A 10,367-nucleotide genomic window follows, 5' to 3' on the forward strand; every position below is an offset into this window, starting at 1 on the left:
ACCACTAGTTTGGTGCAGACTTTGTAGGATGAAATACCACCTACAAGAGCCACATAACTTACATGAGTGCTTCTAGACCACCACTCCTCTAAAGCTGGAGTAGTACGAAAGTGCCTCGAAGATTGATCCATTTTTTGGTTGAGTCCACCTCAAGGAAACCTGACTCTCTTTTGTGCACAATAGCGGTGCGACCCTCCATGTTTATCTTGAAGACCTTGCTACCAACCTGTAGTGACGACAATATAGTAGGTAATTTTCTCCCCATGCGTCGCTAAAAGCGTCGCCAAGAGAAAGTCGCTATATGTGTCGCTACATAGCAATGCATATAGCTACGCAAATAGACACGCTTATCGTGATGCATGCAGTTCCTAGTTTAGCGACACTCATAGAGATGCTACAAAACCTTAAATAGAGACACCTATAGCGACATCCCAGAATAAAGTTTTTTTGGGTGGAAACACCCATCAACCATATTCAAAACATAAAGTTTCTAGAATAAAGATGCAAAGCTGACAAAAGCATTTCGACGAAAGTGAATTGATAAAAGTAATACAATGAAAAAACTATACACATCATAGGCAAAATCACTTGATTGTTAAGCTTTGACCAAAATGTAATAGTTATAACACAATTGTCATTATTGAGAGAACATAAATCGTTGACCAATAGTTACAAAAATGACGTACACACGTCATCACATTATACATGCTATGACAAAAGAGAGCTAGTGCTAGTTGGCTACAGCTAGATTGATGTCCTCTAATCCAACATCTTATCGCGTCCAAGAGGCATATCTATTGGATTCTGCAGAAAAAAACAATAAGACTTTCTCTAAGTATAAACATATAATTATAAAACAATCTATTTTTTAGCTTATCATAAAATACAACAAATATATAAGAGAGTAAATTTAAATACTAACTATGTCGGAGCAAGAACTCAGAATGTTCATAAGGGCATTTAAGCCCTTTTTGCCCCCATACTCACGCTCGTATGGTGTGGGGTCACGTCCTATCACCAAGCATTGTTCAAAATATAAAAAGAATATGTTATGTTAGAATTTTAAAGTACAATTACCCATAGCTACCAAACCTGAAGGGCAATGCAAAAACACTTACAAAGTCGGCCTCAAATGATTCCCACCCGCGGCTCCCCAAGTTGTGCGAGCTCTTTGTCTCTACTCGCACTAATTTGGTTGCCTCCTTTTATTGCTTCTACTTGTTAAGATTCTCGCGCGTTGTTCGCTTTACATTCTTCCAATCTCAGAGGGGGGGGTACACTATGTAATCATGTTAATGTATAACATGAGTTCAAAAGGAGGGGTTTTTAAATACAAAATTTTAGGCAATCTAACAGAGATACATTAAAATAAGGGGTTTTTATATTTAATTTTGAAAAAAAATCATAAAATAAGGGGTCATTTTATTCATTCAGACATGTTACAAGAGGGGTTTTTTAACACCCCCCAAACGCATGTTATATAGGAATTATTGAATGGTGAACCCCCCAAGCTTCCAATCTTCTTCAGACAGCCAATCTGGCCTATTCCACTTATGCTTTATTGCTTTTTGCACTTTAGAACTCTCGTGCTTGTAGTATTTGCGTATCCGCACCTTCACTAGGTCTTCATTGAAGCACTCATCCCAATTTCACACAGGAAACCGATCATGCAGCATGATGAGGACTCTTGCTTTTAAGGGAAAATTACCAAAATACCCCTCTGTTTTGTGGAAATTCCCAAAATACCCCTCAAATTTCCAAAATTCCCAAAACACCCCCAATAATTTGTCACAAATTCCCAAAATGCCCTTCAATTTTTTCAAAATTCCCAAAGTACCCTTGGTCATGAGATTAAATTTCTTGAAAGATGAAAAAAATTGTAGCTTTTCATAAGAAGACTAATTGTCTATCAATACAAGATGCTAAAACTAGAATTTGGGTATGTTACGTAAGCTTTGAAGAGGAATTTCTTCATTATTTTTAGAGATAATTGCCCTTTTTGCAAGGTAATTTGTGAGTAATTACATGCTAAGCACTAAAAAACGGATCTAAATTGTCAAAAAGGAATAAAGATTAAAAAACCTTTAACAGTCTAACCAAAATAGATGGAAGGGAATTTTGATAGTTTTTGAAATTTGAGGGGTATTTTGGGAATTTCCACGAATTAGAGGGGTATTTTGGTAATTTTCCCTTCTTTTAATTCATTTGACGCTTCACTCTAGGTGTTTAATATGTAGTGTCAAAACACCTGAGAGCAAAGGTTGTGCATGCATGAGATCACCTTCTTGCCGTCGTCATCCAAGATGATGCTACCACTGATGTCGATCGAGTACACGTAAACTTGGGTGTCTCGACAGGGGTCTCATGTAGCATCTTGATGGGGGTACGGATGAAAAGTGTCTCCACTAGAGTTTGGGCCCCGAAGGGAGGATGTCGACTAGGGTGACTCCCGGAGGAGTAGTGAGTGGTGTGTAGCCAGGAACGACCAATAGTCGCACAAAACCTGGCGTAGACAGCGATGTCGTGGCTAGTGCTGGGGTGGACAAAGAAAGGGAAGGTAAGGAGCCTCGACGACTATGAGGCAATGTTGAAGCATCAGCGGTGGCTCCTCCAAAACAAGCGTCGTCACCACCACTAGAGCATCGGTGGCTAGAAGAGTGTGTAGATCGTCTAGTCGACACCAAACTCTCAAAGTGTGTTGATCACTCTAAAGCAGAGGGAGATGTTGAAGGAGTGGAACCACGTGAGGATGCTTCAGAGCAATGGTGCTCCTTGCACCACCTCCTCTACTTGGGGTCCAAGAAAGAAAAAAACTGATCATCATCCATACCTGCATTAAATACACGAACATAAATCTTAATGATGAATGGAATTTTGTTTTGAACAAGTTATAATTTGATTAATCACAAGTATAGCATAGAGACAAGAATGGACAAAACTCCATGTGAATACAATATATATTATAAAAAGGAGCAAAATTTCTCAGATACAATTTTTATGTCTTTACAAGGACTCTCTCTCATCCTCGCATAACTCAACATAACTCCCTCTGTCTATATAAAGCTCTTTGTTTAGGGACATGTCCTCCGTTTCATTTTGTAGGTCCTCCGCATGCATCCCGTAGAGAGTAGCAACGTCATGCTCATCTCGCACCACCTCAGCGGTTCTTGAATCAGCATCCTCTCCAATATCCTCCATTTATGCCACTGTAATTAGCACATTGTAGTCCTCATACATCCGTGCACTAAGAGGGGCTACCTCTATGATATACCACTAGTTTGGTGTAGACTTTGTAGGATAAAATACCACCTGCAAGAGCCACATAGCTTACATGAGTGCTTCCAGACCACCAATCCTCTAAAGTTGGATGTTAAATATTTACAAACTTGTTCACAATGCTCGGGAAGTACGAAAGTGTCTCGAAGTTCGGTCCATTTTTTGATTGAGTCCACCTCAAGGAAACTTGACTGTCTGTTGCGCACAATAGCGTTGCAACCCTCCATCTTTATCTTTAACCAGTGCAAGAAACAAATCTACAAAAAATCCTCTATGATTGATCCTCAAAATCTCTTGTAGCGTGCCGAAGTAAGTGAGTTCCACCACTGCAGGATCAGCATCATAGGACCGTGGTCATCTAGATTGTTCAAATTTTACCATGATTCCACAATCTTGTGTAAAACGCTTTTTGTCGATCCGTTCCACCCTAAAATTTTGACCTTTACACCATGCTACCGTGTATGACTTATACCACAACCAACAAAGATTATGAGTCACCGTCCAAACATCTAGAAAGCCACGAGTCGTGCATTGCAAAATTACCTTGGTCGCGCAACCCTGAGAGTACTCCCACTCCTCCTTAGTCACTTGTTCGCCGCACTGTTGTGCGCTTTTCAATTGGTTGTGAAACCATCTTAAGGTCTTGAATGTTGGTAAGCTCTCAAGACCCGCTGGATAATACATCGGGGGTCGTCTTTTCCGTCTCCACTCAATGCGTGACCTTTTGCGCTCTTGCTTTGCATCTTTGTATTGTAAAATCCACTTTTGCATCACTGGATTGTGAAGCATGCAAAATCGATTGATCTTAGCTTCTAGATCTTTCACCATTTTCTTTTCAAAACCGAGATTGCACGTGACAATCCCAGATATACGCTCATCACCTATGGTTCACCATAGCGTATCTCCGGCACGATAAAATCCGTCTAGCCACTCTCTAATGTAAACTAGGGACTTTGATACTAGCCAACCCTCTGCCATGCTACCCTCTGGACGTGCCTTCTAACGCACATATACCTTGAGCGTTTTCATGAAACATTTCAAAAAGAACATACATCTGGAATGCATTGTGCCTGCTATTTCCACCTTATCAACTATGTGAACAAAAATATGTACTTGAATGTTTAGCAGGACAATAGGAAAGTGTTTCTCGAACATGCATACAACCTCCACAACGTTTAGTTTGGCGGATGGTGTGGAACCTACATGGATCTCCTTTTGAGAGATCCATTGCACCAACTTTGTAAGTTTGTAGATTGTGGTACTATGGAAATAAGGAGACAAAAAACCCTCAATGGTCATCGGTAAAATAAACTGCAAAACACGTCTAGCAATGGTATTAAAGTCCACACACGGAGATGCTACACAAGTTCCACTACATTATATTCCACTTCAAGCATACCTGACACATTTTATGTCAGTCGTGTGACTTCAAACCAGTAAGCTTCCCTTGTTTAGTGAAACATGTTCGGAGCAAGTGCATTACGCTAGTGAGCATCCGCACGGATCAAATAATCTCTTCTACTTTGCATTCTTGGCCACCTATAAAAATCCATGGTGCTTTAGGGAGTTTTATTGATCCATCGGGTGCTATCTGCGGCCATACAATCCGCATTCTAAGGTCAATTATGACTCCCAAAGTATCTTTCTTGCTGATGAGATGGTCCCACAACACATTTTCCACATTCTTGAATATCTGTAGTCAATCGATCAAGTGATTGATCATGAGTCTGGGCCAATATGGTAACTCGTACCATAGAGAGAATCTCTTCATCTCTGGCGTCAAACCGTCATCACACATCTCCTTCTGCTCTAGCCATGCTCGAGCAAACATTTTTGGTGGATCTCTTCCCAAAAAACCATCATGTAACTCGTGATTCTCTAGAAGATGTGCTTGATGACCTTCGTAGATTTTCTTCTTTAATGAGGGTGCCCGACGTGCATTAAGTATAGGTCCACATGTGATGCATACTGTGTATTCGCTTGCTTGAAGAACCGCATGTTTATACATGAAAATAGATAATCTTGACAAAAACAAAGGTTTATAGTGTTTAAGTTTGAGTATATATCACCTGAGCATTCTGTTAGTCCGGGATCAAAGCATGGCGTCGACATGTGTGTTAGCTCATATTCACCACTTCTATGCCAATCCACAATTGTTGTAGATCTTCCAATAGTGGACAAAGATACACATCCATATTCTTCACTTTTTATCACCCTAGCACTATCAAGCTTAGAAACAGGTGCCCCTTCTTGGTAGTCAACCACGGGGGGATGTTGGAGTTGACAATGACAACTGGCCATACACTGTAAGATGTTGACCTCTGACCAAATGGATTCACTCTCCTTCTTCAACATAGGATTGCTTCACAAATGTGCACACAAGAACCTGAAGATTGATCTTAAAAAAAAATATCTACAGAGATCACCCGAGCACATAAAAAGTCTCCAAAGTTGAATCACAAGCTTGCAAAGAAGCCAAAACCTACAAATCGGGGGGTCACTATGTATACATTGTGTATATCATGTGCGTTCAAGAACTATTTTTGAAACTCCGTATTTGTGAATTTTTGAAAAATAAAATACACCCTTTTCTATTCAATCTATAATTTTTTCCCAATTCCATTTTATGGTACCGTTTAGTACGTAAAAATGTGAGAAAAATAAAATTTAATAACTCGTCGTTCTATTGCACTCACGTGATAGTCCCATTATTATTAAGTGCCAACCAACCAACCAACCAACCAACCAACCCCCCCAAAGACCTACAACAAGAATGCACGAAGAGAGCCTATGAAAAAGCACTTTCGTTAGGTACCCAACATGCCATGAACTCTTCTCCTTCAACACCTTGAGGCCCCAACATGTTTTATCTCCCCAAGGGAGACACATGATCCTCTTCTTGAACCTCCTTCCAAGAACGCTTATGTGCCAATGCATGATACAATCCAAGGGCCTTCCATATGGAATTGAGCCCCTTTTTTCTAGTTTGTCATTTTCTTAGGATATTAGATCGACATGAAAACCTTTTCATTTGCTTACTTAAGGTTGACTACCCCTTCCTGTTTAAAAAAATCTCAAAAACAACTAAGAAACCCCCCAAACCTTAACCTCTTCAGTTTCAAGTCCTACGGGCTCATGATCACATTGTCACTGAATGCATGCAAGAGCATCTCGTCTTCAATTGTGGCACACTATATCAAGCCCTACTACAAGAAAAATCAGAACGATGAGAGTCACCGTCAAAGACTACGTCAACAGCTCACTGTAGCACCTTAAAGCATGATACCAAACACCCATAATAAGCTAGAGATACATGCACATCCTCAACAAAATAAGAGAGCATCACCAAAAAACACAAATTCCGGCAAGGACATAGCCATCCACTACATCCCATTCTTCTAGATTCAAAAGATGTTCGCACAAATCTTGGACATAGCACATCCACCATGGGGAAAGGCTCTAGGCCTAGTTATAGAGCTAGTTAGAGTAAGACATACTTGTTGCCATCAACGACAACAAGGCTTGAAAGATCAAGAACCAATGTTCTCACATCGATCCCTCCTGATTCAACTTGAGTGTAGTCCAAGATACAAGAGCACTAGAAGAGGTTCTTCATATTAGTGACGCTAGAAGTGTGACGCTCAAACGTGAAAATCCATGGCGTTGCTATGATCATCGCTATCAGTGTCACTATGCAAAAAGTAATATAGCATTGATCATAGCGACACCCACATGGTAAAAAAATAATCCACGAGCGCCAAAAGCTCAGATCTCAGATATGAGTTTTGGTGCTCTAGCAAAACAGGTATACCCGTGCCACTCTCTCTCTCTTCCCCCCCCCCCCCCCCCCCCCACACACACACACACACACACACACACGAGGAGAGAAGGAGAGATAGGTATGCTCCTTCCCTCTCCTCCCTCTCATGTTCCCGTCCCCTCTTCTCTCTCTTACTCTCTCCCACACACACACACACACACACACACACACACATTGCGTGTGTGTGTGTGTGTGTGTGTGTGTGTGAGAGAGAGAGAGAGAGAGAATATGAAATGAAATGTTATATTAGAGAGAGAGAGAGAGAGAGAGAGAGAGAGAGAATATGAAATGAAATGTTATATTACATGTCTTCAACATTTCAAAATGATTTATAAGACCATTCCAGTAAACTCCTTCTGGATCTAATATAATGTTTGCGTTGTCCAAGAAAATAGTGCATCGATTGGTGAAGAGATTTGTCAATGTTTGTCTTTGTAAATAGACGTAATATGATAGGCATAAATAAAGAGAGAGGGAAAGAGAGATAGAGATAGAGAGAGAGTCAACATAGGTTTAGGATTTAGTTTTTATATTTAAGTTAGAGTTTTGGTTTAGATTTGATGTTAGAGCTTTGGGGTAGGGTTTAGGATTTAACTCAAGATTTAAGGTTTAGAGCTAAAGAAGAGGCCCAACCATTTCAATCTTTTTTGTAGAGCTTAATTTAAAAGGTGTTTGAAGCTAGTTAGCTTTGGAATGTTCAAAGGGAAGGCAACAACACTAGCTACTAAAAGCGTTCTGCTTTTGTTGAGCTTGAGTGATGGAAGAGAAAAGTGGATAACTTAGGACTTTCACAACGTATCAAGTTGGCTTGTGTGTGTGTGTGTGTGTGTGTGAGAGAGAGAGAGAGAGAGAGAGAGAGAGAGAGAGAGAGTACTCACGATGCTGAGTAGGAATTAAAGCAGCTGAAGTGGATCGTGTAGTAGAGCAGTTTTAGTTTGAAAAATCTGCATTTTTGTTTTGTGTATGTGCATGCATGTTTGAGAGAGAGAAAAAGATTAAATTGGATTTAAGATTAGATTTTGGATTTAGTTATTATATTAAAGTTTAGCTTCAACTTCAAGATTACGGTTTAAATTTAGAATTGGGTTTATGGCTATGTTTGTAGTAGCTTGCGTGTAGCTCACATGGGTTTAGGTATGTAGTTGTTTGCAAGCTTACAAGTGCAAACATCTCTCTCTCTCTTTTTCCCTCTCTTTCTCTCCAAACTAAATGCTGTGGATGTTGTATGCAAGCTCACAAGTGCAAACTTCTCTCTCTCTTTCTCCCTCTCTTCCTCTCCATGGATGCAGCATTAAGTTGGGAAGCTTTCAACGGCATGATACTCAAAATGGAGGCAGACAATGTAATGTGCACATTTATTCTTTGAACAAGGCGCTGCCTTGCAGAGATGTTAAGTTGCTGTGAATTGCTATAGCTGAACAAGAGGCAAAAGGGTTTTTTCCACTACATGTGGATGTGGGTGTGTAGATTTTTCGTACCCACAAATATAGGCATTGACCAATAAGGACAAGACTATAACCCAATGGTTCTGATCTCTGTGCACCTCTAGACCAATGTGTGTGGGGATCGGACAAGGCCATCATTTCAAAAGGTTGCAACTAATTTTGAAATTGTCAAGCTAGAGTTAATCAACTCTTGCGAGTCTGAAGAGAAGTAAACTGCAAAAGTGCTTTGGTTAAAGCAGTTTAATCAAAATCAAGCAACATAAATTCTGCTAATTAATACCAAAATCTACCAATGTGACAGTTCTTGTAGATTGAGCCGACATGGACTCAAATTGAGCCAAGAGTTCAAGTACAACCTAGCAAGCAAATAGCAGTGGCAGCACAAGTATAGCTGCAACAACAGAGAAAATTTTACAGCTATATGGCTACAATGGAGACAAAGTCTTGTATACAGATACAGAAGGCCATAGATACTTGATGAGCAGTAAAAGAAGCACAGGAGCCAAGATCCTATTGATCAGAGTAAAGCCTGATTTAGAGAACTCCTAGATGTTCACAGACTTCAGTGGAGCCAGGTATTGCAAGCTTAAAGATGAAGTGTAGATAGAAGTGCAAAGAATTGACCCAGATGGTTATCCAGAAATCTGCACAAGCCAGCAAAGCATTCATTTGGTGCATATGCAATCGAGGTCATTGTACATGGATTACAGTGGTCAGATCTATAGTTGAGAGCCACAATTGCAAGATCCAATAGATCAACCTATTGAAGCCAATCTAATTGGAGAACCAAGTCAAAGACGGTACAATGGTCAAGATGGAGCAATCTATAGCTTGATGCTCAATGTTTTAAAAGAAGATGCCGACAACTTGGTCAACATAGAAGCTGAAACTTCTCAGCTAGAGCTTGACATGAAAAAACCAAATGAAATACCACCAGTCATGGCGTATTGCTCAAATTGTGGATGAAAAGGTGAACATTTTGCTGAAGATTGTCCAAGAAATCCAGACAACAGGGACACAAATGCCAAGAAAGGCACAGTGCAAATTGGAAATGTGAATCTCGATGTAAGTGCACTTAACTCGTCACTTTTAATGCAATCAGATGATTATGCATTATCGATAGAAGCACCTGTAAAAACATTCCAAGTTCAAAATGAGCAAAAAGATGCACATGCACGTGAAAAGCTTAAAATTGATTCTTTGAACAACAAATTTTTGCATGAATTTAGTGAAGGTGTCGAGGTATCACCAAATGTTGAAAAGACTGTTAGGTTTGCAAATGATTCTGCATCCACTGCCACAAGTGTGCAATCATTCACGAGTCTAAGGGACACACCAAAGAGAATGATGCTAGCTTTGTATGGTACACATAATTCATATGCACACTATGTAGACCAAAAAGGGAAACTGTACAAAAAAGATACACTAGTGTTTGAATGATCCACATACCAGCTCATAGAAGTGCGTTGAGTGATAAATAAAAAAGGATGGTTCATTTTAGAGGAAAGAATCTATTATAGCCCATCCTCTCTAGAGCTAAAGGATATCACCCGAGTGAACCCATAAATTTGTTCAGAGCCAAACTCTCCTCCATCGAAAATCAAACTTCGATGTTGTGACCAAATGAACATATACTTTGACCAAAACAATCGTAGATATAGAGGAGATTCTAGAATCTATGATGCCTTGGGTCCTGAAATCACAAAAGCTCATATCATAGGAGACTCATGGGATAGACAATATCACGGCAAAGATAATTCTATCTACAACTTGACTTGGAGAATAATTTGTCATGTTTTAGGGAGATACATAGAAAACTACGCAGA

The sequence above is a fragment of the Adiantum capillus-veneris genome, chromosome 9 (genome assembly GCF_014529385.1).
Source record: "Adiantum capillus-veneris isolate H3 chromosome 9, ASM1452938v2, whole genome shotgun sequence".
NCBI classification, from domain to species: Eukaryota; Viridiplantae; Streptophyta; class Polypodiopsida; order Polypodiales; family Pteridaceae; genus Adiantum; species Adiantum capillus-veneris.